The sequence below is a fragment of the Triticum urartu genome, chromosome 4A (assembly GCF_056163025.1).
Source record: "Triticum urartu cultivar PI428250 chromosome 4A, HENAU_Tu73, whole genome shotgun sequence".
In the NCBI taxonomy this organism is placed as follows: domain Eukaryota; kingdom Viridiplantae; phylum Streptophyta; class Magnoliopsida; order Poales; family Poaceae; genus Triticum; species Triticum urartu.
In genome coordinates, this window is record NC_141876.1 from 574,928,306 (window position 1) to 574,956,275 (window position 27,970).

Below are 27,970 nucleotides of genomic sequence, written 5' to 3' on the forward strand. Positions count from 1 at the left end.
CCTACTAATAAAGCACCTATTGCTTCTGGTCGTACGTCATGAGTATTTTTACATAAAAGTCCCTCTGTTTCTAGGAATTCAGCCCGCACTCCCGTCATAAGTCAGCCCCAAACTGGTACAAAGGACACAAAAGAAAAAAACAGCGCCCCGCACGACCTTGCCTCCTCGATCCCATCTTGACCTCCATCCCGCTGTCTCCTGCCCCGCGCCGTCCGCCCGACACCGCGTCAAACGAGAGCGCGTCACTCCCTAGACGGCGGCGATGATGGAGGGCGCCGCCCAGCTCCTGACCGGCGGATTCGTCGGCTCCTCGCTCCTTGGGGCCAGGCCCTCCCCCGTGCCGGATTGCGCATCGGCTTGGAGGCCCCTTGGGGATGCCGCCGGTGCGGGAGTCCTGCGCCGCCGTGCGGGCTGGGAACCGAGCGGTGACGTTTAACAGGGAGCTAGAGCGGCCTCACCCACCCACATCAGCGGCGCAGAAAAACAAGATTCCGATGAAGAAGCGGCGACCGGCGAGAGAGCGATCGAGGAAGGATGCCGTTTGCGCGGCCGGCGGTCCTGCTGGTCGCGGCCGTGTGGGTGCTCCTGTCGGCCGGCCGTGCTGGCTGATGGCAACGGCACGGCGTGCCTGTGCACGGGCACGCGGTGTGTGCCACCCTGCCCTGTCCCGGGGACGCCGCTACCGACGACGTCGCCCACGCAGTTCCCCTTCTGCCCGCAGCGGCTGCAGGCGACCGGGCCCTTCCCGTGGGAGTAGCAGCCGCCGGCGGCAACGAGGACGGGGTTCCCTCAGGACACAGGGTTCCTTGCGGCGGCAGTGGCGAGCCGGGCAGGACGACGGCTGTGACGGTGGCCGCCGCGTGCTCTGCTTTCTTGCTGCTCGCCCACCTCTATAGACTAGTAGATTCAGGTCAGGGTGGTCAGAAGATGCTCAACTTATACATAGGCCTTCGATTCAGTTCATATATGTAGGCCATGGATGGATGAACAATCTAAAAATTTGGTTCCTCCTCCTTTTTCACTCTTCTTGTGAGAATTGGCAAGTTTTTGATTCATTGCAACTGAATGCTGGGGCACTGCCAGATCTGATATACTAACACACATGGAGTATTAGTACCATTTGGATCTGTGTATGATTGGTGCTTTATGAGATGTTGAGATGCATGGTCTCGAACGTGCATATATTCTTTCTTGACCTAGATTAGAAGCAGTTGGGCCATGGTGAGAGCCTCGATTCGCTCCCTCGCCGCCGCCGCCCCATCTACCATTATTGGCCTAGATTAGAATTTGTCCTTGCTGATTTGTCGTGGCCTGATTTCTTATGTTTCTCTCTTGTTGATGCAAACTTGCTCTGCTTGACTCTGTTTTGGCCTCAAGGCGCTGGCCTTTTCCTGTGTTAGCGCGTGTGTGTCTCATAGGTCTTGAAAGCATGTAGTATGTTGCTTGATTCATATGATTCTTCGGTGACAGCAAGTTTTTCATGGAGCACCTTTTCGTGCTGATGTTGGCTTCTGGTATTTGCTGTTGTACTTCTGCTACCAGAGATAATGCGGGGGTCCTCCTTGCTTAAGCACCAGCATGGTGGGGACTTTCAGAGGTTGCCGCCGATGGCGAGTCCAAACCAGATGCATCATCATCCGCCGCCCCCAATGCCTAATTTCTGTGGAAATGGTTTTGGCCCGTGGAACCACGGTGCGCATCCAGAGGTAATTACGTTAGTTATCTGACATGAGGGTGGCATGTTCACTCATCCATCATATCTAATCGCATTCGCTGGTCATTAATCTTTAAGAGAACAGAGAATGGTACACAAGATCCTCTCTTGGTGGTTTGAAGGTTGCATCCTATTTTCTGCATCTTAATTGCATACTTGTGTATCATTCCATTTAATGATAGCATGGATGCGATAAGTTGCATCCTCTCCATCACATGTGATCGCATGGTATTTAATGATACTATATGTTCATTCCTTATGTTTTCTGGTAATTAAACCGGCAATCCCTTTTTAAGTGGTTATCTCGAAAAACGTTTCGTTTTTTCCCAAAACAATCCTTCCTTACTCGGCTAATCAGAGATAAGGTTTCGTGTTTTTTGCAGGGGGCGCCTGCGTTGAAGCCATAGACCACGGCAGTGCAGGCTTGCAGGGGGCGGCGGCCATGGCGGGGAGGCGGCGTTGCGCTCGAGCGCTACATCAGGCGGCGGCAGCGAGGCGGGAGGCGTGTGCGGAGAATGCATCAAATGTTTGATTAATTGCTTGAAGAAAATGCATCGGGTCCTTTCTTGCATGCTTCAAGTCTTCAACCAGGTAAAATAAATCCTGGTATTGTTTTTCTTCTTGCATAACTTATCTAATCTCCCAACAGATTTGGTGGGTTGGTGTGGTTGTTAGTCTTAGTTTTAGCCGTGGCTATGAAATTTTGTTGAGAAGTAGGCAAACATAGAAGTTGTTGTTTGTTGAATGAATTTGCACATGTATCTTTTTTATTCCTACAACAGTTAGTCAGCAAGATCTTTCGCACTGGTGTGATACTATTTTTTCTACCCAAGCTCTAATAATTTTAGTGCCAAGAAAAATTGATGCATCTGAACTATGACACATCTCTCTATTATGAAACTGTGGTTGTATTGTTTGTCATCTGAAAACCACACTCAAGTATACATTATGGGACATAATGCCCAGAAAATAATCACCAGGCATGGATATCACTCTTGACCACATAGTACAACATTGCATAATTTTCTGGTTTTCTGAAGGTACCATTCAGTATTATTTTTTGTCATACAAAGATAGAACAAAGGCCACAAGAGCTGATTTTGTGCACCTTGCTGCATGGGCACCCACTTGATTAAGATATTCGAAGTGTGAGCTTTTAGAATTTCAAAATAACAAGTCAGATTCTCATTATTAACCTGTGTTCACATTCTAATGTTTTCTGACTCGAACAGATTGTCTTTGAGAATAATTTGATGAACCACCATGTCGCCCTTCAATACATTTCTAGAGCTGAAATTTCAGGGCATCAAGAAGTAATTAACTATGCTTCAAGTAAGGAAGTTATTTGGTATAACTTTTTTGAGGACTAAATTACTAGCTTAATGTTTTGAAGTTATTGAGCTGCAGATATGGCATGTGCGTACACGAAGACCTGGTGCATCAAAGCTCGGTGAGGACACACCTCTTCTTACAGGACAGGTTTGTCTATAAATTATCCGAACTTCAATTTCCACAATAAAACGCATGTTTTTATTTATCATGGTTTCTTCTCTTACATAACCAAACATTTTTGCAGATGTTGATTTTTCATTTCCTTCCAACGCCATTAAATCCCAGTCTTATCTAATTTGAAATGGCTCCAGCGTGTGTGATGCATGCTCCCCTCAGTTTTTGGAGGAACATGGTGCGATTTGGTGGTTTTAGTTGTGGAAAAAATGTCATTAGTCAGGCACTTTCTAAGGTGGTCACCTGACTGCTCTGTTGCCGAAATCCTTTGTCTATAGTATTTTCTTGGTACCATCTCTATGCCGTCTATTGAGTTTGAAAATATTTGCGGTAATCCAAGTTTGAAGCTCTGGTTTATGTGGTATGTGGGGAAAGATGAGATGTCTGATGTTCTCATATATGGATTTCCCCCAATTGACAATGACATTGCCTGACATGATGTGAACAGTGGAGCCGCTTAAATTCCATGGCAAGCTCACCATGGTCGTCTTTCTTACTCTAGATGGGTGGGAGGGAACAGAGGAAGAGGGAGCCGCCCAAGTTCCCATTGATATGGCGGCGCGGGCGGAGGACACGACGGTGCAGCCGGTAGAAGCGCTATTCTTTCTGCCCTCGTCCTCGGAAAATGACGGGGACAAGGGAGGGAGGCTGCGCCGACATTGTCCTAACAGAGGAGAAGAAGAATGGGGAACGGGAAGTGCGTGTCGGTCAAGTCTTTCAATGGGCCAAGCCCAAAAAACAGTGCAAAATAATTGACAAATGAAACATAATATTCCAAAAAATGTTCGTCACCATAAAAATGATACCATTCTAAAAAATATCCTTGATTTAAAAAAACACCTCAAAATAAAGAAATATTCATTTTTCTGAATAATAGAAAATAAAGTTGATTGAAAGACTATTTCATACACAACTATTCTCTCATCGGGTGAAATGAAAGTGTGGAGATGAAATAGGTCATGACAAACATTATTAGGGTATATGTCCAAATTTCATGGTCAAAAAGAAATATTTGATGTAACCATATTTTTGACGTTTTTGCAAAAAATGGATTAAAGAAACGTGTTTCATAATTCATGAGGAGCAAGTTATTTTTAATATTTCACCCGGTGCAACGCACGGGCATTTTTACTAGTATCTAATAAACCACTTTATAGTTATGTTATTTTGACCAAAAAATTGGGTTTAGCCTACGAGTGCGCATATATGAAAAAGATTTTTTTAGGGATATATGCGACAAATAGATGCACGTCAAGACACTATGCAGAACGCGCGGCCCAACTCCACAGGTTCCGATGACCGTCCCGAGAGCACGGATGCTCGCTTGGCTAGTGTTGGCCCATGCGCCACCGCCCTGTGCACTTCCACAGTTCGACGGCCTGTTGCAACATATGGACTTCGGTCGTCCATGCTTACAGTGAGCGTTAGGACTATGTATCACCCGTGTCGGGACATAACTCGGTTTCACCTCTCGACACGAGGGAGTGGCCGGCCCAATACTGTAATGCCTCTCAGTCGAGTTTTTTTCTTCTCTTTTATGCTTTCATACCTATTTTCATTATTTGCATCAGTTTTTTTTGTTTTTGTTTTTCACTCTTTTACTTGTTTTTTCGGTTTCCTTGTTTCTTTCTTTTGTTTTCGGCGATTTATTTATTTATTACAAAAAAATCAACACATAAATACTTTTTTTCATACAAATTTTAATTTTTTGTATGCATTAGGAATATATTTATACATGTTTAATACTTTTCAAATACATGATAAACATTTTGAAATAAATGTTTTGATCACAATTTTTTCAAACACATTGTATATTTTTCGTATACATCTAGAGCATTTTATACACATTAAAAAATTTTAAACACATAATTAATTTATTCTTTAAAGTACTCCCTCCGTTCCGAAATTTTTTGTCTTTTTAGATTTCAAATGGACTACCATATGTGGATGTATATAGACATACTTTAAAGTGTAGATTCACTCATTTTGCTCCGTATGTAGTCACATGTTAAAATCACTAGAAAGAGAAATATTTATGAACGAAGGTAGTACATGTTTTGAATATGTGTGAAAAAAATCGAATGACCGTTGAAACATGTTTTCAGTGATACTATTCTTGAAAAAAATGTGCGGAACATTTTTTTAATCTTTTATATAACATTCTTTTAAATGTCATGAGCATGTTTCTGAAACGTGTGATCATTTTTAAATTGTTACATACTCCCGCTGTACCGAAATACATGTCGCTGGAGCAGCTGAACTTCAGCTACTCTAGCGACATGTATTTCGATACAGACAGAGTACATTTTTTGAATGGTACAATTTTTTAAAGATACATGAAAATATTCTTATATGGTACAATTTTTTTAAATGTCACATGATTTTTTTTAAATGTGTGAACATTTTTCAAAATGCTATCAACATGTTTTCTAATCTACCCTAATAAAACATTTACACTTCATTAAAAAAGTTCTAATTCTTTTTTTAATATTTAAGTTTAAATTTTTGGAAGAAATGTGTTTTAGAATATTTCTTTTAAAATTGTAAAAAAATAACTAACGTTTTTTTGAGAAATAAAAAAGAACTAACTTGCATGGTGCTAACAGGTCTGGGCCAATAATTGCCTTGGGAGGGAGCCCATGAGGCGAAACCTCCTTTGTTTTCTCAGTAGGCGATACATAGCCCCTCCGAAGAAGATCCTATACTATGCATTTTGTGTGAAATAGAACCCCAAATGCACAACGCACGAGTGAACGGGCCGACCAATCATGCGATATATTGAAACTCGGGGACACTGCATCATCACAAAGTAGTGTTGTGGGTTACTGTAGCACACCGTTTTCTGTCATTTCTTAAATAGCATGTTGGACTACACTTTTTGAAGCAGTGAATTCTTTTTGCAATTTTTTTAATACTAAACAATTTTATTTTAAGGAAAATATATTTTTCGAATAGTATGATTTTTATAAGTGTGATCAATTTTTCAAAATAATGAAAAAAATAAAACACAAACTTTTCGGAAATTCATGAAAATTTTATGAAAATGCAAACAATTCTATACCTAATAATGAAGAGAGGTGTGTTTATCTGATTTTTTTGGTTTGTCCATTTACCCCTAAGTTGCCTATAAAGTTGAAGTAAATTACCCACCATGCCACCCGTAAGTTAAAAAACTCTTCGTTAATTGTTTCTTTGTTTTTTATCCATCTTGAAACTATCCCTAAAGTTCAAATAAATTACCCCTAAGCTGCCCATAAAGTTGAAATAAATTACCCACCATGCCACCTGGAAGTGAAAAAAACTCTTCGTTAATTGTTCTTTTTTTTTGTCCGTCGTCGAAACTGCCCCTAAAGTTCAAATAAATTACCCACCCCGTCATACGTAAGTGAAATAAACTCTTCGTTAATTGTTTCCCTGAATTTTTCGTCTGTCGTCGAAACAACCGTTAAAATTGAAGTAAATTACCCATCCCACCACCCATTAAAGTGAAAAATAAACTACCGTTCCACCGAATTGTTTGTACATCATAGGGCCCTCTCTTTTTCCATCCATCGTGAGTCTTAAGTCATGGTTATTGGGTTATGGGTGTGTGATATATTTTTTCTCCTGTTGCAATGCACGGGCTCTTTTGCTAGTATTAAAAAAATAGTTTTTTTTGGAAAACTATGGATAATTTCTGAAGTAGTCAAACATTTTTCCAAGATGGAACACTTTTTGAAAACACGATTTGTTTTAAAATAAATAAATATGGTTGTATCTCAATCCATTTAAAAAATCTATAGTAATAATTTTTTTAATTTCTTGACATTTTTTTGAAAAAGTATATAAAATAAAACTAGAAGCAAAAGGTGAAAGAAACATGAAATTAAAAACCAAACCTAAACCTTTTAGAAGGTTATAAAAACCGGTAAAATCAGGGAAAAAAACTACACAATGTTAATTTGAGTTGTTGGTCGATCGTTGTGTGAAGCCTCAGCAGTTTGACAGAAGATGCGTTAATTAAGGATTACTAGTAAAACGCCCGTGCGTTGCTACGGGCTATACTGTATATAAATGAATCAGACAAATTATTGATATTGAAACTTATTTCTCTCTCATACACCAACCTCAAGGTCGACGGCAGATTCCCGCGATCTAGTGTAGCATAAACATGGCCATATTGAAGGGCTATACTGTATATAATAAAGGGGATTTGTTTTCACTGTATGTATGATACTGTTACGGTATATCTCTCTCAAGGTAGTTTTGGTGATTGATAACAACATGTTTGTGGACTAATCTTGTGCTTTGTTTAATTCACAGATTCTCCCCTGGCACGAGACGCGTTCTTCCCCTCGGAGTGTATTTCAAGACAGTGTAGCTCTTTCGTTTCTTTCTCGGTGGACTAGCTGCGTAGAGGGCACCGTACTATCAAGAGGGGGTCCGCTGGGGTTTTGCTTGGGTGGAATCATCATGTACACATCAGCTTCTCACCCTCTGAGCTTTTCCTGTCCATTGAAGAGATATCTCCTCTCTTCCTTGTTCTGTCTAGGTCTAAGCGGCAGTACCGCGCACCCAGCGGTAGTACCGCTGAGAAGCCACAAGCGGCAGTACCGCTTTGCAGCGGTAGTACCGCCGTGGCTCCACAGCAGTAGTACCGCTGGGGGCCTGGCACCTCCGCCTGGTCCTCAGCTTCCTTGAGAGATCCCTTCTCCCTCTCTCTCGCGCCCCAGCGGTAGTACCGCACTGCCTGCGGTACTATGGCCGAAGGGTCACAAGCGGCAGTACCGCTCCACAGCGGTACTACCGCCCTTGACCCCTCTGCCGTAGTACCGCTGGGTAGTCTGGCTCCTACCGCCTCGATTCGAGAGGTCTTTTTCTCGTGTCGAGTTTTGCGGCACTAGTCACGGTTGTAGTGGCGGTAGTACCGTTCCAGGAGCGGTAGTACCGCCCTACCACCGCGGTAGTACCGCATTTGGGTCCGTTCCCTACCGAGTCTCCTCAGCGCGGCAGTACCGTCGCCTGGCGGTAGTACCACCCCCTCTCAGCGGTAGTACCGCCCTGTGCGGGGCTGGTTGGTGGGGGGGCAACGGGATTGTTGCCCCCACTATAAAAGGGAGTCCCCTTCCTCCTTCTCACCTACCTCTTCCTTCCCCAAGCTCCATTTATTGCTCAAGCTCCATTAAATACTCCAAGCTTCATTTCCGCCCGATCTATCTCTCTAGCCAATCAAATTTGTTGATTTGCTCGGGAGTGGTTGAGAAGGCCCCGATCTACACTTCCACCAAGGGATTTTCGATTCCCCCACTCATCCCTAGCGGATCTTGCTACTCTTGGGTGTTTGAGCACCCTAGACGGTTGAGGTCACCTCGGAGCCATATTCCATTGTGGTGAAGTTTCGTGGTCTTGTTGGGAGCCTCCGATTAAGTTGTGGAGATTGCCCCAACCTTGTTTGTAAAGGTTCGGTCGCCGCCTTCAAGGGCACCAATAGTGGAATCACGACATCTCGCATTGTGTGAGGGCGTGAGGAGAATACGGTGGCCCTAGTGGCTTCTTGGGGAGCATTGTGCCTCCACACCGCTCCAACGGAGACGTACTCCCCCTCAAAAGGAAGGAATTTCGGTAACACATCCTCGTCTCCACCGGATCCACTCTTGGTTATCTCTTACCTTTACTTGTGCAAGCTCTTTATTGTTTCTACCCTTGCTTGCTTGTATGCTTGTTGTTATTGCATCATATAGGTTGCTCACCTAGTTGCACATCTAGACAACCTACTTTGATGCAAAGTTTAATTTGGTAAAGAAAAGCTAAAAATTGGTAGTTGCCTATTCACCCACCTCTAGTCAACCATATCGATCCTTTCAATTGGTATCAGAGCCTCGTCTCTTTATTAAGGACTTTACCGTCCAAAGAGTATGGTTGATACCGTAGACGGTGTGGAGGAACACTCTGGTGTGAATCCGATTTCGTCTACGGGAGATGGGGGAACTTCGGTCTCTCGTGAGGAGTTCAATGTGGCCTTGGAGACATTGAAAACCTCCATGACGACCGAAGTTGAAAGCATGTTTACTAAATTTCTTGAGGGGCTTAAACTATCCACTGCACCGTTGAAAGTGGGTGATTCCGCCAACAAGGTGTCGGATGCTATCCCCGACAAGGGGGAAGCTAGTAGTGAAAAGGCTCCTTCTTCTAGTGGCAAGAATGGCACCGGCATCTTTGCCCATGTGGAACCACCACTTGTTTATGGTGGACCGGTTCCTTCCACTCATTTGAATCATGCCGGTCCTCCCCCTAAGATTGTGAAAAATGACGATTTTGATTCTTGGGTTTACCGCTTTAAACGTCATTTAAATCATGTGAACACTAACCTTTGGAGAATCATTGAAGAAGGTTTCTATCCACATGATCCAAGCAACTTCACTCCTCGAGAAGCCGCGGACAATCAATTCAATGAGAATGCTCTCTTCATCATTCAAGATGCAATTCCACCCGAAGACCTACCTCATCTTCGTCCCTTCGCCTTGGCCAAAGATGCATGGCATTGTGTCGTGTCTCTCTACTGAGGAAGCGCAAGCATTCAACGCTCCAACTATGAAGTGGTACAAGATGAGGCCGATGAGTTTGCAATGAAGGAAGATGAAGAACCTCGTGAGCTTTATCGGAGAGTAACCAAACTCGCGGTCTCACTACGAGATCACGGGAGCAAGGACACGGATGACAATTGGATCAAGCGCAAATTCCTCAAGGCAATGATGCCCTACCACAAGGCCATGTCCTCCGTCATTCGTCAAAGACCGGACTTCCACATTTTGACCTCAAGCAAAGTGTTGGATGAGTTTGTGGCCATGAACATTTTGGACAAGACCACCGACAATGCGGTGCTCCGTTCTCAACGGGCAAAGAAGCCTAACCTTGCTTTGAAGGCCAAGCTCACCGTGGAAGAAGAAGAAGAGGAAGAAGAGGAGAGCAACCCCGAAGATACGAAGTATGCATATCATGAACACATGGCACTTGCTTCAAGGCAATTTTGGAGCAAGAAAAACTCGATGCCCAACTTTAGCAAAAACAACTCGAGTGGCACAAGGGGCAAGCAACGTGTAAGGACTTGCTACAACTGCGGCAACGTGAGTCATTTCATTGCGGAATGCCCGTATGAGAAGAGGGAAGACAATGGTGGCAAACTCATCCGAAAGGACAAGGTCAAGTCGTTCCCCAACAAGAACAACTTCACCAAGAAGACTCCTCCCAAGGCTTTGGTTGTGCAAGAAGAGTACAATGAGGATGATGACGATGATGAGTCGGTTGCCATGGCCTCCGTTGCCATTGCAACAACGTCACAGGTGTCTCTCTTCGACTCACCCAACGAGAGCACCACCGCCAAGTGCCTCATGGCTAAAGCCATCAACAAGGTAACCTTCAACATCAAAACTACCATCATTAATCATCCTTCCCAAACGGATAGCATTAATGAACTTGAGGGAGCTAATGTGGAGGCTAACGAGTTTGAGGCCTTTATGGGCAAACTCAAGGGAAAATCCAAGAAGCACTTTGTTGCTCTCTTGGAACAACTGGGTGAGGCCAATGACATGATCGAGGCTCACGAAGACACCATCTCTAAGATGGAAGGGCATAGTCGTGACTATGCCGATGAGATTTCGGATCTTTCCAATGCTCTTGAGGAAGAGCGTGGTCTTCATTTGGCTCTTGAGGAGTCACACAACATTGATCATGCTAAGTTAAAGAAAGATTATGATCATGCCCTCATTGTTTCTCGTGTGCTAAATTCCGAGAAGGCCAAACTCGGGGTTGATCTTGCTAGACTCAAAGAGGAGTTTGATATACTTGACAAGGCCCACAAGGCCTTGAAGGGTATTCACGCTAGTCTCAAGGAGTCTCATGATCAACTCCAAGTGAAGCTAACTGAGGAGAAAGCAACTTTTCCTCATATGGTTTTAATTCATAATGCAAATGCTACTAACCCGTGTTGTGAGCATATACATCTTGTTGAGGAAAATGCTAAGTTGAAGGAGCAACTTGAGAGAGGTCTTGCGACTTGCATACAAGGCAAGAAGAACCTCAACGATCTCTTGATCAACCAAAAGGGAGGTGTGGCCAAGGAAGGGGTTGGGTATGTGCCCGACTCCAAGAACAAGAAGAAGAATGACAAGACCAAACGACCTCCTCCCCTCATGCAAACCTTTGTGAGGGAGGGAGAAAGTGCCCCCGAGGAGAAGAAGAAGAACAATGTCAAGAAGGGAAATGTCACCCCTCCCAACAAAGCCGGCGATTTTAATCCTTCTTATGTGTTATGCCGTGCTAGTGATGGGCATGTTTATGCCAAGTTTGTTGGTTCTCTTCATGAGTATATTGAATGGTCTATTTGGGTTCCTAAGACCCTTGTTACTAACATCAAAGGACCCATTACAAAATGGGTACCTAAAACCAAGCATTGATCTCTTGTAGGTGTTTGCTTCCGGTGGTGGATCATGGTTGCTCGATAGTGGAGCTACAAATCATATGACCGGAAGCAAGGACTTGGTGGTGGACGTGCACAAAGTTCCATCTATGCCCACCAATGTCGAGTGGGGTGACGCCTCATCCTCTAAGGTATTGGGACTTGGCAAGGTGGTCATCTCTCATGATCTCACGATCGAGAAGGTCATACTTGTTGAGTCCCTTGCATACAATTTACTTTCCGTTCGTCAACTTGCAATCATGGGCTTTGCCACTTTCTTTGATATCGATACCGTGGCCCTTTTGTGGAGCAAGACTCTTAAAGTAGCTTTTTTGGGCATGTCGAGAATGGTCTATATGTGATTAACTTTTCGGAGTGACCCACTAAGACCGCGACATGCCTAATGGCTAAAGTTGATGTGGGATGGCTTTGGCATCGCCGTTTAGCCCATGTCAATATGAGATCTTTGCAAAGTCTTCTCAAGGGGGACCATGTCCGTGGACTAACGAATGTTAGTTTTGTTAAAGATCGTGCTTGCAGTGCCTGTATCGAAGGAAAGCTACATGAGAAGGCTCACCCTCCCACGACTATCATTTATTCAAAGAGGCCCTTGGAGCTCCTTCACATGGATCTTTTTGGGCCCCCATCCTTCGATAGTCTTGGAGGTAGGAAGTATTTCTTGGTGATTGTTGATGACTACTCAAGGTACACGTGGGTGTATTTCTTCAAAAGGAAGAGCGAGACCCAACAAACTATCATTGACTTCGCAAATGAAGCACAACGCCAACACAATGCAAAGATCTTGACAATAAGAAGTGACAACGGCACCGAGTTCAAGAACTACACCTTGGATGAATTTCTTAGTGATGAGGGAATCAAGCATCAATATTCCGCACCATACACCCCTCAACAAAACGGTGTTGCGGAGAGGAAGAACCGGACGTTGATGGATGCGGCAAGGACCATGATGGCGGAGTTCAAGTCTCCATACAACTTTTGGGCCGAAGCCATCAACACCGTGTGTCATGCATCCAATCGGCTCTACCTCCGTAAGGGCTTGAACAAGACCCCATATGAGATACTCACCGGTAACAAGCCCAACCTCAAGTACTTCCGGGTATTCGGGTGTAAGTGTTTCATTCTCAAGAAAGGTGTTCGGTTGTCTAAATTTGAGGCTAGAGCTTATGAGGGCATATTTGTTGGTTATGCTACAAACTCTCATGCTTACCGTGTCCTCAATAAATCCACGGGACTTATTGAGGAGACATGTAACGTGGAGTTTGATGAGAATAACGGCTCCCAAGTGGAGCAAAGTGGCACTTGTGATGTAGGTGATGAAATTCCTCCTCAAGCCATAAGAAGAATGGGTGTTGGTTTCATCCTACCCATTGAGGAACCCCTTGTGGCCGAAGGAGAAGGACAATGCTCCACTCAAGTGGAGCCATCACCAACCCAAGGCCCACAAGCTTTCGAAGAACAAAGTGAAGGCCCTCAACCTCATGAACAAGACCAAGGGCAAGATCATACTCAAGACGGTGTTGACACACCAAGTGATGCCCAAGGTCAAGTTCTCTCCCCCGAGCAAGTTCAAGATCAAGAACAAGTTCATGACGGCGCTCAAGATGATCAAGTAACCGCTCCTCAACTCACCACCGAGGAGGAATTAGAGCGTCATGCCACCAAGGTTGCTTCCAAGCTCTCCACCAAGGATCATCTCATGACGAATGTGCTTGGAAGCTTAAGAAAGGGGGTAAGCACTCGTAGACAATTAGCAAATTATTGTGAGCATCACGCGTTTGTCTCTTGTGTGGAACCCCACAAGGTCTATGAGGCGCTAGAAGATCCGGATTGGCTCAATGCCATGCACGAAGAACTCAACAACTTCGAGCGCAACAAAGTGTGGAGATTGGTGCCAAGGCCAACGGGGAACCATAATGTCATTGGAACCAAGTGGATATTCAAGAACAAGCAAGATGCCCATGGGATTATCATTCGCAACAAGGCTCGTTTGGTAGCACAAGGCTACTCCCAAGTCGAGGGTATCGACTACGGTGAAACCTTTGCTCCCACTGCTCGTCTTGAATCCATTCGAATGTTGATTGCATATGCTTCTCATCATAACTTTAAGTTACAAAAAATGGATGTGAAGAGTGATTTTCTTAATGGTCCCATTAATGAATTGGTTTACGTCAAGCAACCCCCCGGGTTCGAGGATCCCTACTTTCCCGATCATGTGTATCAACTCGATAAGGCACTCTATGGCCTTAAACAAGCCCCACGTGCGTGGTATGACCACCTTACCGAGTTGTTACAAGACCGTGGTTTTGAAGTTGGGCTAATCGACCCCACTCTTTTTACTAAGAAGGTCAAAGGGGAGTTGTTTGTGTGCCAATTATATGTTGATGATATTATCTTTGGTTCTCCTAACAAAGCTTTCAATGAGGAATTTGCCGCTCTCATGACCTCAAAGTTCGAGATGTCCTCCATGGGAGAGTTGAAGTTCTTTCTAGGGTTCGAAGTGAAGCAAAGAAGAGAAGGAACCTTCATCAATCAATCCAAATACACCCAAGACATGCTCAAGAGATTCAAGCTAAGTGACGTCAAGCCGGCCTCCACTCCAATGCCCACCAAGTGCCAACTTGACTTAGATCCCAATGGTAAAGTGGTGGATCAAAAGGTATATCGTTCCATGATTGGTTCCTTGCTTTACCTTTGTGCATCTAGACCGGACATCATGTTGAGTGTGGGAATTTGTGCACGGTTTCAAGCCGCACCTAAGGAATGTCACTATGTGGCGGTCAAACGAATCTTTCGATATTTGGCTCATACCCCAAACTTTGGCTTATGGTACCCAAGAGGATCAAACTTCAAGCTTGTAGGGTACTCGGATTCCGATTGGGCGGGAGACAAAGTGGATAGGAAGTCCACTTCCGGAGGGTGCCAATTCCTTGGTTGCTCTTTGGTAAGTTGGTCTTCCAAAAAGCAAAGTTGTGTGTCTCTCTCGTCCACTGAGGCGGAGTATGTTGCCGCCGGTAGTTGTTGTGCACAACTTCTATGGATGAGGCAAACTTTAAAGGATTATGGTGTCACTTGTGACAAAGTGCCTCTTTGGTGTGACAATGAAAGTGCCATCAAGATTTCTCTCAACCCAGTGCAACACTTCAAGACGAAGCATATTGAGATTCGGTATCACTTCATCCGGGATCACATTAGGCGAGGAGAGATCGAGCTCAACTATGTCAACACTCATGACAACCTTGCAGATATCTTCACGAAGCCCTTGGATGAAGCAAGATTTCGCGAGTTAAGGCATGAGCTAAATATCATTGATTCGAGCAATGTTGCTTGAACCCGCGCACACCCTATCACGCTCAACTTGTTGTCTAGTTTAGGTGTAGGCATGGACATAGGGGGAGTGTTGTTCTCTCAATGAACTCTCCCTCCCCCCATTATGCATAAATTGATCAAGTCTTTCACTTTAGCCATTGTTGATGGCACTTGTGCTTAAAAGACGAGTTTTGGTCATGGGCCCAAGGTTAAAATCTTCGCGGTGCCATACCTTTTGACTCAAATATAGGTGGCCTCGGCCACCGCCCTCTTGTGAAGAGGTGTGTCTTGGTCATTTGCTGGTGTGTTTGCCGTTTTTTGTCGTTTCGTCGAGCTAAAGCCGTGTCTGTTTAGTTGCCGTGGCGTGCTGGGCGGTACTACCGCTAGTGGTGCGCGGTACTACCGCTTATAAGCGGTACTACCGCCCCCCAGCGCGGTACTACCGCTGAGGGACGGGACCAGGGGGTTAAGTCGGGGCAGGGGGAGGTTTCTTCTCCCCCATACCCATTCACTTCTCCCCTCTTGTCTCTTCCTCTCTCCAGCCTCCTCTCACCGTAGGAGGGCTCCGGCGGATCTCCGTCTCCGGGGCGTCCCTCTCCATTTCCTTTGGTGGAGTCGATCCCCACCCCGTCCTCTTGCCATGGATGCCGGTATTGCCCCCGTTCTTTCTTTCGTTTTGTCTCCTTTTAGTTCTTGTTTCTTAGGGGCAATGGTGGTTGCATCTCTAGATTTTTGGCGAAATCTAGGCTTGAGTTGGTTGGAGAAGGCAACTAGACTATCTAGATTAGAGTTTGGTAGGATTATTTTTGAATTTGGTAGGCCGGTAGTGCCGGATCTGACTGCGGTAGTAAGAACCCGCTGTTTCACCGCCTCGTGCTATATGAAACTGCTGTTTCTCCGCCTCAAGCAGTACTACCGCTCCTCTTGGAGCGGTACTACCGCTTGACCTAGAGCGGTACTACCGCGGGCAGGTCACGGTACTACCGCTGAATGCCAATTTCCATATTTTCCTGCCTTACATTGATCCTTTTGTTGAGTTTGTTGACTTATGCTCGTTCTTTCTGGTTGTTTCGCGTTGTTCTTGTGTTTGGCTCCAGGTGATGACCGTTCCGAGCAGCAAGGTCGCCGTATCAACCCCGGGCATGCCACATCAAAACGCTACCGCACCTCAGAGCCTGCCGGTGGTTCCTCGAGCACCCAACCGCCTCCAGCAAGTGCTTCTGCAAGTGTTCCTCCACCTCCTCAGCAATCGAAGCGAGCCGCCAACAAGCCAAAAGGGAAGACTGTGACTGAGATGACCAACAAGGAGTTTTGGGAGAAGCGTCGCCGCAACCCCTATGCGGTGGGCCAAGAACCCACTTTGGTCAACCACCCGTTCTGGAACCGTTTTCAGTTTGCCATCTACTTTGATGTGATCAAGGCCAAGAAGAATCTTTTTGTTGATGTTTGCTCCATTGACACTGATGCTATGGAGAAGGATCCGGAGTACTTTGGCGAAGCTCTTCAGATGTGCACTCAGCTAAACATTCTCAGGATCATGCAATTCAATAAGGATTTCGATGCGGATTTGGTGGCTCAATTCTATGCCACCGTCCACCTTGGGACGGATGTCGACAGGACTCTGACATGGATGACCAATGGCAAGCTGCTTTCTGTCAAGTGGAAGGCTTTCATGGAGTTACTTGATGTGGTGGATACCGGGCTTGAGACTCCTGTCGGTTTCCGTCCTCACCGCAATGCTCCATCCACCCACAAGCAAGCCCTTTGGCCCTACTACACTATGAAGGTTCACCCAGTCACTCAGAAGAAGACCTATGAGCTATCTCCGTATCTGGACATTCTTCATCGCATATTCCGTGAGACTCCCTTCCCTCGGATTGGGAATCTGGATATGGTCCACCCTTACCTCGTGGACATGCTCCTTTTCTGTCAGCATGAGAAGGAAGCAAGCACTGGAGAGAGCCTGGATATCTCTCATGTCATGTGGTCTGAACTTCTTTCTGCCGTGTCTGAGCGCAAGTGTCCTATCTATGGTCCATTCATTATGCGGCTCATTGAGAGGGCCTGGGCACAGACTTATCCCAGAGTGCTGCTAGAGACTGGAGACTTGGTTTCTCATGAGATCAAGCGTCTGAGGAAAAAGGACAACTGGACAGCACCTCACACAGGGGGTCCATCTGCTACTGCTGCCACAGGGGGTCCGTCTGCTGCTGCCGCTGCCATGGAGACCGAGGGTGAGGATGCTACTGATGCTCCTGAGGAGAACTTTGGCCCCTCTAGTGCAGAACCGTCATGGGCACAGAAGCTTAAGCGCAAGATGAAGAAGCTTTTCTGCATGGAGTCCCATGTTCAGTACATGACTCATGTGGCGGAGAAGCATGCTAGGACGCACCACAAGGAGCTCATGCGTCAGATGGGAGCAACAGTTGCCAGTGGGTCTGAGGGTCAGATCACTGAAGAGGAGGACTGGATTCATCAGAATTGCCACTGGACCGACTCTGATGCTGAGCAGTTTTCGACCCACGATGAAGATGCAGAGATGTGATGTTCGAGACCTTCCTCTCCCATCACCTGGAGTCGTAGTGTCCCTCTTTGCCCTTTTTGGTGTCTCGCTGCCAAAGGGGGAGAGAGTGTAGGGATTTGCTTCTTGTGTCGTGCTTTGAGTCGTCTTGTGGTTTCTTGTGTGTTTCTTTTGGTTTGGTTTGGTGTGAGTCCTCAGTTCTAGACATATGGTGTGAGACATATGCTCCCTATCGCTATCTTATTACTTATGTCACTTCAGAGTACTATAGGTTATTATGAGATGCATGCTTGTCCTGTTTATTCTCTTCTCTCATATATATTGTGCTTAGTGTTGTTGGACTATAAAATATAGGGGGAGTGTTGATCCGAATGTGTGTGTCGTGCCTTATCTTGGTGCACACATTTTGGGGGAGCCCGTCTATATTTTGTAGTTCTTAGTTTTATTCGTTTTAATTCTTTTCCTTGCGCAAATCCCTTGTTGTCATCAATCCACCAAAAAGGGGGAGATTGTTACGGCATATCTCTCTCAAGGTAGTTTTGGTGATTGATGACAACATGTTTGCGGACTAATCTTGTGCTTTGTTTAATTCACAGATTCTCCCCTGGCACGAGACGCGTTCTTCCCCTCGGAGTGTATTTCAAGACGGTGTAGCTCTTTCGTTTCTTTCTCGGTGGACTAGTTGCGTAGAGGGCACCGTACTATCAAGAGGGGGTCCGCTGGGGTTTTGCTTGGGTGGAATCATCACGTACACATCACCTTCTCACCCTTCGAGCTTTTCCTGTCCATTGAAGAGATCTCTCCTCTCTTCCTTGTTCTGTCTAGGTCTAAGCGGCAGTACCGCGCACCCAGCGGTAGTACCGCTGAGAAGCCACAAGCGGCAGTACCGCTTTGCAGCGGTAGTACCGCCGTGGCTCCACAGCAGTAGTACCGCTGGGGGCCTGGCACCTCCGCCTGGTCCTCAGCTTCCTTGAGAGATCCCTTCTCCCTCTCTCTCGCGCCCCAGCGGTAGTACCGCACTGCCTGCGATACTACGGCCGAAGGGTCACAAGCGGCAGTACTGCTCCACAACGGTACTACCGCCCTAGACCCCTCTGCCGTAGTACCGCTGGGTAGTCTGGCTCCTACCGCCTCAATTCAAGAGGTCTTTTTCTCGTGTCGGGTTTTGCGGCACTAGTCACGGTTGTAGTGGTGGTAGTACCGTTCCAGGAGCGGTAGTACCGCCCTACCACCGCGGTAGTACCGCATTTGGGTCCGTTCCCTACTGAGTCTCCTCAGCGTGGCAGTACCGCTGGTTGGCGCGGCAGTACCGTCGCCTGGCGGTAGTACCGCCCCCTCTCAGTGGTAGTACCGCCCTGTGCGGGGCTGGTTGGTGGGGGGCAACGGGATTGTTGCCCCCACTATAAAAGGGAGTCCCCTTCCTCCTTCTCACCTACCTCTTCCTCCCCCAAGCTCCATTTATTGCTCAAGCTCCATTAAATACTCCAAGCTTCATTTCCGCCCGATCTATCTCTCTAGCCAATCAAATTTGTTGATTTGCTCGGGAGTGGTTGAGAAGGCCCCGATCTACACTTTCACCAAGGGATTTTCGATTCCCCCACTCATCCCTAGCAGATCTTGTTACTCTTGGGTGTTTGATCACCCTAGACGGTTGAGGTCACCTCGGAGCCATATTCCATTGTGGTGAAGCTTCGTGGTCTTGTTGGGAGCCTCCGATTAAGTTGTGGAGATTGCCCCAACCTTGTTTGTAAAGGTTCGGTCGCCGCCTTCAAGGGCACCAATAGTGGAATCACGACATCTCGCATTGTGTGAGGGTGTGAGGAGAATACGGTGGCCCTAGTGGCTTCTTGGGGAGCATTGTGCCTCCACACCGCTCCAACGGAGACGTACTTCCCCTCAAAAGGAAGGAACTTCGGTAACACATCCTCGTCTCCACTGGATCCACTCTTGGTTATCTCTTACCTTTACTTGTGCAAGCTCTTTATTGTTTCTACCCTTGCTTGCTTGTATGCTTGTTGTTATTGCATCATATAGGTTGCTCACCTAGTTGCACATCTAGACAACCTACTTTGATGCAAATTTTAATTTGGTAAAGAAAAGCTAAAAATTGGTAGTTGCCTATTCACCCCCCTCTAGTCAACCATATCGATCCTTTCAGATACACTGTATGGAAAATGTAATAATGCGACAGTCCAGGCTCCCACAAATCCAGACCATACTGGAGAGAAAAATGTCTAAACTATGAACCCTGTTATCTCCAACACGCATACCAAACATAAAAACTCCACCCCATGACACACCCTTATGTTTTCCTGTCGGACCCTCCCCTTCCGCTGTGTTTTCGCCGTAGTGAGACATTTCTCGCTAGAGTCCTCTCCTTTAAAACGGGATGATGCCCACCTTAACTTCGCCATCACGGCCTCTCTCCTTCACACCATACTTCCCCATGGAGGGATTGCATTTAGACGTCGAAAAAATCGATGGTGAGGGAGTCATGGAGGAGGGGTAGAGAACGAACCAGTGAAAGCCAAAAAAACCTGCGTACAATGTTTGCTCCGCCTGGGTCATAGAGGAGTCCCACTGGTAGAGGAGTTTGGGGAGAAGAGGACAGCGACACGAGGACACGTCGGGAGGATCGCAAGGAAGGCACGCTGGTAGAGGAGATCAGGGAGAAGAGGACGGCAGCGCGAGGACGTCGGGATTATCGCGAGGAGGGCAGATGATGGGAGGATTGCGTTCACATACACGTTAATGGGCCAGCCCAATGCTATGATGTGATGATGTCAAAGGTGGGCAAAAGATAGGAGTGGTGGGATGAGGTGGAGTGAGGCGAGACTACCAACTAAGACATTAGTAGTAGAGATTACTGAGAGTTGGTATAACATACATAATCCTTATGGAAAATGTTAGGATGAATCTTTGAGTAAGTGAATCTATCTTGTAAACTCCATTGTAGACCATGCATACACATTATTCTCCAGAAGAACTGGTGCAGATTATTTGAAGGAGCTTGATATCCCATAGACCATAGTCCTCGTGTAGTGTTGCATTGAAAGATATAGGTATGTAAGACAATTAGCTTGGAATGAAATAGACAATTAAATGGAAAAGAGAAGAACTGAAATGAGGTAGATCTTCCAGTAGGGTCACATTTCATTACTCAGACTAACCAAAAGTTTCAGAACCGAGTTCTTGGAGCTCTTTGTCTTTGAGGTCATCATTCTTTATAATCTAAAACGTGAACATTTGGTTGGTAAAGAACATTACGTGTTAAATATGACATGTTATAGCAAGCCTAATATCAGGACCACCTCTCATGGGCACAATCAACTCCCTAAAGCCTCTTTTTTTATCAGATGCATAATGCACATCACTTACTGAGGAAGATTTTAGCCTCTTCAACATAACAATCGGCATCCCTTGTCAAAGCTCACACCAAAATAACTGCACGTGTAATCATTCTACCCTTTGATTGATAGACTGAAAATAAGTACACAAAAGATAGGAGCTACTCACATTCAAACTTCTGCCACAAGCTCGTTGATGGTCATGCCCCTTCAACATGTTCACACATAGTACGTCAAAAAATAATATTCCTCCAACCAGCCCATACAGAATGCCTCAAATTGGCATGATAAAACAAATCCAGATTGCATTATTCATTGAAATGATAAAAAATGAAAACATCTCAAACCAATATGTATGCAGAACCTGAAATTATATCTTATGTATAAAAATGACTATACAACCTTCCAAAAAGCGAAGGAGGACCATACATAATACAATACTCCTTTCCAGTGCTTTACGTCGCCCGCCTCCCAATGCATGCCTGGTCATCTCCATGGCCTACAAGAGGCGCTTCACCTACAGCAGAATTTCGAGATAGGAATCCCTTCTTCACCTACAGCAAAATTTCGAGATCCCAACACTATCATGCTAATACAAAGATCCATGAGAAGTGTGAACGCACCAACGTCTCCGGGTATGCATGGACCGTACGGGTAACCGATTTGGGAAATGTAGGCGGCGATGCTGGCATGGCCGGCGGCACATGATGCATCTATAGTGAGACCGGCGGCGGCCAGCAGCACCGTGGCGGCCCAATTCGATAAGCCCGGCGGTCGAGTACCTGGAAGGCCAGTAGCCCACGCCCACGACGTTGGCAAAGTAGCTTGGGATGGCAGCGGCGAATCGCTGGGTCACCCGTGTCAGTGACCTCGAGGTGCCGTTGGCGCGAAGGGGAGCATGTTTCCACTATCGCAGATCTCCCATGCGACATCAATGGTCGACAGCATCGGTCTCTCTCGATGGACCGGATCTTCCCTGTCGCGGTATTCGGGGGAGAGGGGGTAGGTTGTGCCAAACAACGGAGAGAGAGGCTTGACCTAGCAGGTTCTTGAGCGGTTTGACAGTTCTTGTTTTTCAAGGATAGCTGAATGCCCTTGCGTTGCTATGGGACATGCGTTGCTATGGGACATCCAAGATATATATATTGATCAATAACCAGAAGGTTATTAATTCCACTTCACAAACTTCGACAATGCATGCACATTTTAATTTTCGATCAAAAAACAAAGGTAACAAACTCCTATAACAGTGGATAAAATACAAGAAACCAGTCTAACTGAAAATACCACGTCTACCTTACAACGTCTATAATATCAATTAATAAGTCTGCTACAAAACTTACTAACAAGTGGAAAAGGGGCAGCTAGTATCTCTCCAACAAACAAAATCATACCATACAAAATAGATTGCCCGCAGTCAACAAAACAGTAGTAGGGCATCTGAACAAAAAAATACATAGGGAAAATGGAACATGTCATTTCGAAGATTACATTAATCATGTCAATGTTAACCACAATACTGAAGATAGGCCATAATGGCCACATGACCATCTGCACTGTACTGATAACGGAACTGCGTGTCTTCATTGCTATCATTATAGATTAACATATTTAATTATTTCAGCACAAAGGTTCCATAATGTCAGGGTAAATTCAAGAATCTTCACACACACTTAATAGACCATGTAATAGCATGTTGAAAACTACGCAGGAAAAGCATGGTTCCGAGATACTTAAGTATTGAGGTCAGTCCAGTCTTACCACGAAAATGAAAAGACCATATGATGTCTGGTGCAGCTTCCTATTCATCAGTAGAGAATCCTTCGATTTATTTACATGAAGATTCTTATTGGGCATGGCTGCATCAATCCGAGTATATATATCTGGATGATTGATTCCACACATGTGGAGCAGATATTGGAGATTATTAAGATTCTAGCTTATTCCAAACTTTACTTATTTTTATCCCAGTTCTAGACTTCTAATGTCCGTGAAAGAAGAAAATCTTGACCGGAACACAAAATGGCAACAATAAGAAAAAGTTATCACCGGAGCAATGCAGTTAAGAGTTCCGGATACCTTTCAGAAAGAAGTGACATATATTAGCATATTTTATCAGAACAATTCAATCTGTAAATTAGCAAACATGGACATTCCAGTGCATAGTAGTACGAAAAAGGTGAAAAACAAGTGAACTGTGACACAATGTAACAGCTGAATCAACAAGGACATGTTAGAATGCGAACATATTGGAGATGAGAATTCCATTGACCTCTTGTTGGACTCTTCAAATCAGATCACTGATGGCGCTTCCAGTAGCGAGGCTTCCCCATGGCAAGGCATCTTTCTGGCTATTGTAGCTCTGGAGGATTATGCCATTAGTAGATAATCTACCAGGACCTAAGGCTTCTCCATCCGGCCACGGCTGCAACCACGTCCACATCGCCATGGATGCTCCGCCATATCCGCCTGGACGAGCGCAGGCTCTTCATCACCAACCTCTTGTTTAGCCACGATGCCACGGTGGCCACCAGGCAGCTTGAAGCCACAACGAAATGCTTGAGCACACATCGCGATGTTGGGGGTCACACCCGACAGCGACACCATGCAACGCGTCATGGCGGCGTTCATGGAGGCGTTGGCGCGATGCTAGCTGCCGGCATGGGCTGGCCTGTGCAGGGCACTGCTCCTACCCCGTGCGGCGCCCACGCCACCATGGCACCCTATACCATGCAATCAAATTGGCAGATAGAGTGCAAAATAATGGAACAAAAATGACAGAAAGATGAACAATGTGCAAGTAGCAACCTCAAAATACGAGGACTACTCGTTTTGAAGTTTCAGAAGAGTTGATCTTAGAAAACTTCAATTGAACACAAGACCGAGTAGCAATGTACCCGGATCAGCAGCCTGATTTTTAGATGGTGTAGCTGGCAAATCTTCAAATCTAGTCCCCAATAAGGAAATCAAGAGCAGATCATGAAGTTAATATACAGAGCTTCCAGAAATCACACATTCACCTACATCCAAAATGAAGCATCCACCTACCAAAATCACATGCCTAGTTCTTATAGTGTCCCAAAGACAGTATGTAAGGCAGCGGAATGGATGATCAAATCATAAAACACAATCTAGTATTTACCAGTGATTCAGTATCCTGCACGTCGGACTGGATCTCAGAGAGCCTCTGCTTCATCTTGTCTGCTTAGATCACACCATGTAAGATGAAACCAACAACAATGAATAGAAATAGGCACGGGAAGAGAGGGTGGCGATCTTGGCGAAGACCTCACAGACGCAGAGTCGCGGTACTGGCGCTCGTAGCCCTGGAACACCTCGCTGCTTATGATTGCTCCTCTTGATCGCCTTTCATGGCATGAATTAAAGATAAATGGTAGCTAACCAGACCTGGCAGCTGCCACCGCCGAGAGGAGGTTGAGTAGTCAGCCGTTTGCGGAGGTGAAAGCTGCTATGTACGTCCTTGATCCATCGCCCGCTGTCCAGGATCGACCCATGCACTTGAGACAATACTGGGCGCGCATCGAAGGAGACTTCATGACTATGTCCCGGATCCACCGCCCCCTGTCCTGCTTGACCCATCCATAGGAATCAACACCGGACGCACCGACTCATCGTTGATGCCGATGAGCTGTTTCATTGCGAGGTCAAGGGGGACCGCGGAAGGGCCGCACTAGTGCCTGTGCTACGCGCTACTCGCTAGCGGCGTCAACTGGGAAGGGGCGGCTAGGGTTTGAACAGCGAGGAGGAGACACGGCTTGCGTGGATTTTTCATTGCTTGCGTGCGTGGGTATGACGGTTTTCCTGGTTCTTTCGCCGGATCGCATGGGGGTGGGACCACGTAATTAAGAAGAACGAATCACGTTTGGGGTGGAACGTACGCAGGGAAAACCAACAGCGCACGGGAGGGAGGCTCGACGAAGGGTTCAACGACGTAAGACGGGAAATGGAACATTGCGTTTCTTTTAGGTATTAATATTAATATTAATATTATTATTATTAGAGAATTAGAGATTAGAGATTAGAGATTATTTGTTTCCTGAAAATCTATTATTTATTTCCTAAAGCAAATTGCATTAATGGGAGAGATCCGTTGATTTGGCTAAGGTAGGAAAGAATCTATTATTTGTTTGCTGAAGCAAATTGCATTAATGACTTGCCAGCTGTCGTCGACAAAATCATACCGACTCCGTCGGTGAAGACAATGGCTCATCGGTGACTTGTTCTGACGGCGACAATGGTCGTTCAATTGTCCGGAGACCTCAATATAATTTTTTATTATATTCAGAAAAAGAATTTCACATTCTTCCTGAAAGACAGGGACGATTAGGAAAGTCATACTGATTGCTGCTTTCTTCAGACCACCAGGAAAAGCATGAAAAAGGCTCAAATGGTACAATCCCTCCGTTACCCTAGAATTAAAGGGGCGATCTCATAATTTTTGGTCGGGTGCATTCTATTTCTGGTGAACCTTTATGATAGATCTGAGTCCTTCAAGAAAAAATGTGCAGCCCTATTCTGCAAGGATGTGAAAGATCGAGAAGAGGGGTCTAGAGGGGGGGGGGTGATTAGACCCTTAACAATAAAAAGTGGCAACTTTTACAAGTCTCAAGTTAAGGTTGAGTTTAGCACATGTTAATAGGCATACAATACATTCTACACATGCATAGCAAGAGTATGGGCAGCGGAAAGAGTAAAGCATGCAATTGCAAGAATGTAAGGGGATGGGAATTGGCGTGTGCAAACGCAATGGAGACGCCGAGACTTTTGGCATGGTTCCGATAGGTGGTGTTATCGTATGTCCACGTTGATGGAGACTTCAACCCACGAAGGGTAACGGCTGCACGAGTCCACGAAGGGTCCACGAAGAAGCAACCTTGTCTATCCCACCATGGACATCGTCCACGAAGTACTTGCCTCACTCGGGTAGATCTTCATGAAGTATGAGATCTCTTTGCCCTTACAAACTTCTTGGTTCAACTCCACATCATGTCGGAGGCTCCCAAGCGACACCTAACCAATCTAGGAGACACCACTCTCCAAAAGATAATAGACGGTGTGATGATGATGAACTCCCTGCTCTTGTGCTTCAAATGATAGTCTCCCCAACACTCAACTCTCTCACACAGATTTGGCTATGGTGGAAGAAGGATTTGAGTGGAAAGCAACTTGGGGAAGGCTGGAAATCAAGGTTCAAGTGGTAGGAATGGAATCTCTTGATCTCAACACATGACTAGGTGGTTCTCTCTCAGAAAATGAGTAGTGGAAGTGTAGGCACGTTCTGGTGGCTCTCTTACTAAGCATGAGGGGGTGGAGGGGTATATATAGCCTCCACACAAAATCCAATCGTTACACACTTTAGACTCAACTCGGTAGCCCTGATCAGAAATCTCGGTGGCACGGACCTGTGTAAAAGATATGAACGTTAGCAATCTCGGTGAGACCGATTGGAAACATCTCGGAGGGACCGATGTGCAATGGCAAAGGAAGCCTCGTTTCGGTGGCACTGATTGCATCAACTTGGTAGAATCTAAGTGAAGGAATAAGGCAACATAAAGGTTGGCAAGCCGTCTCGGTAGCACCGATTGCATAACTCGGTAAGACCGAAATAATTGCAATTGGTTACAGAAGTAGTTTGACAAGCCAACTCAGTGGGACCGATTGCAAAACTCGGTAAGACTGAAATATTTCCAACAAGTTAAAGAGAGTTGGCAAGCCATCCCGGTGGGGGGGGGGATCCGATTTGTCAGGGTTTGGCTATGGCAGTGTCCAGATGAACTCAGTGGGTCCGGATAGGTATGTTTCGGTGGGGCCGACTTGGAATGTAGGGTTTTGGACATACTTGGATAGAGAAAGTGACTGAGGGTTTTGGAGCAATATCACTAAGCACTTGAGCAAACAGATCATTATAAAAACTCATCCCTTTTAATAGTATTGGCTTTCCTAGGGACTCAATGTGATCTTTGATCACTTAACCAAAAATGTAGAGTCTTGAACTTTTGCCAATCCATATCCTTAGCATTTTGAGGGGGTTCCACATCCTCTTGTCCTTGCCATGCCACTGTTGAACTTATCTGAAATATACTATATAAAACTATTAGTCCAACAAAAGATATGTTGACATTAATTACACAAACCATGAAGGGAGCACTTGTGGTTTCAGGATGCAAGTTTTAAGGGAACAAACTCCGTAAGGATTTGTTTCGCTGCAAGTGGAGGACAACCCACCATAACAAACCCATGTTGGGGATTTTACTAGCACAAGGGATTCCCTTCCCCCATGGGTATAATATCCTCAATTCCCTTTGGTGTTTGACAACATGCAACTGTGGGTTCGCTCCAGGCACACAAACAAGTCCGTATTCAGTATGAAAACCATAATTTGCAAATATTGCAGCTAGTAATAATGTATAACTCCAATCAAGTTGTTATCTAGACCATTTTCATGTCCCGTAACAAGAGCAACCATTATAAATAAGAGCATCACTGCTCAACAAGTTCTAAATTTTAGAACTGCAAGATGAACACAAATTGGAACGAATCGATTTTGTCTAGCAGAAATGTAAGATCTGCGGGGTTGTCTTAGACTTATCTCTCAAAACAAACAAAATCGAAACCCGTCATGTCTGGGGTGGTGACACTTCTAAAGAGGTAAGTTGATAGGCAATGGTTACTCCCGACTTTTATCTACTCTGAAGGAAATATGCCCTAGAGGCAATAATAAAGTTATTATTTTATATTTCCTTATCCATGATAAAGGTTTATAATTCATGATAGAATTGTATTGATCGGAAACCTTAATACATGTATGAATACATAAACAAACACCGTGTCCCTAGTGAGCCGCTACTAGACTAGCTCATTGATCAAAGATGGTTAAGGTTTCCTAACCATTGACATCAGTTGTCATTTGATAACGGGATCACATCATTAGGAGAATGATGTGATCGACAAGACCCATTCGTTAGCTTAGCATAATGGTCGTTCAATTTTATTGCTATTGCTTTCTTCATGTCAAATACATATTCCTTTGACTATGAGATTATGCAACTCCCGGATAACATAGGAATGCCTTGTGTGCTATCAAACTTCACAACGTAACT

At 45.4% G+C, this 27,970-nt stretch overlaps 1 long non-coding RNA gene across 2 annotated transcripts; it reads left to right on the forward strand.

The window, feature by feature from the left end:
• Window positions 1-151: 151 nt before the first annotated feature.
• Window positions 152-3,545, forward strand: LOC147976755 (uncharacterized). 2 transcript variants are annotated; one of them, XR_015602172.1, is made up of 6 exons: window positions 152-910; window positions 1,543-1,706; window positions 2,098-2,305; window positions 2,947-3,046; window positions 3,108-3,193; window positions 3,291-3,545. It is a non-coding gene; the product is annotated as an uncharacterized LOC147976755 (long non-coding RNA). The 2 variants fall into 2 exon arrangements; XR_015602173.1 differs by having other exon boundaries at window positions 3,122-3,193.
• Window positions 3,546-27,970: the final 24,425 nt, after the last annotated feature.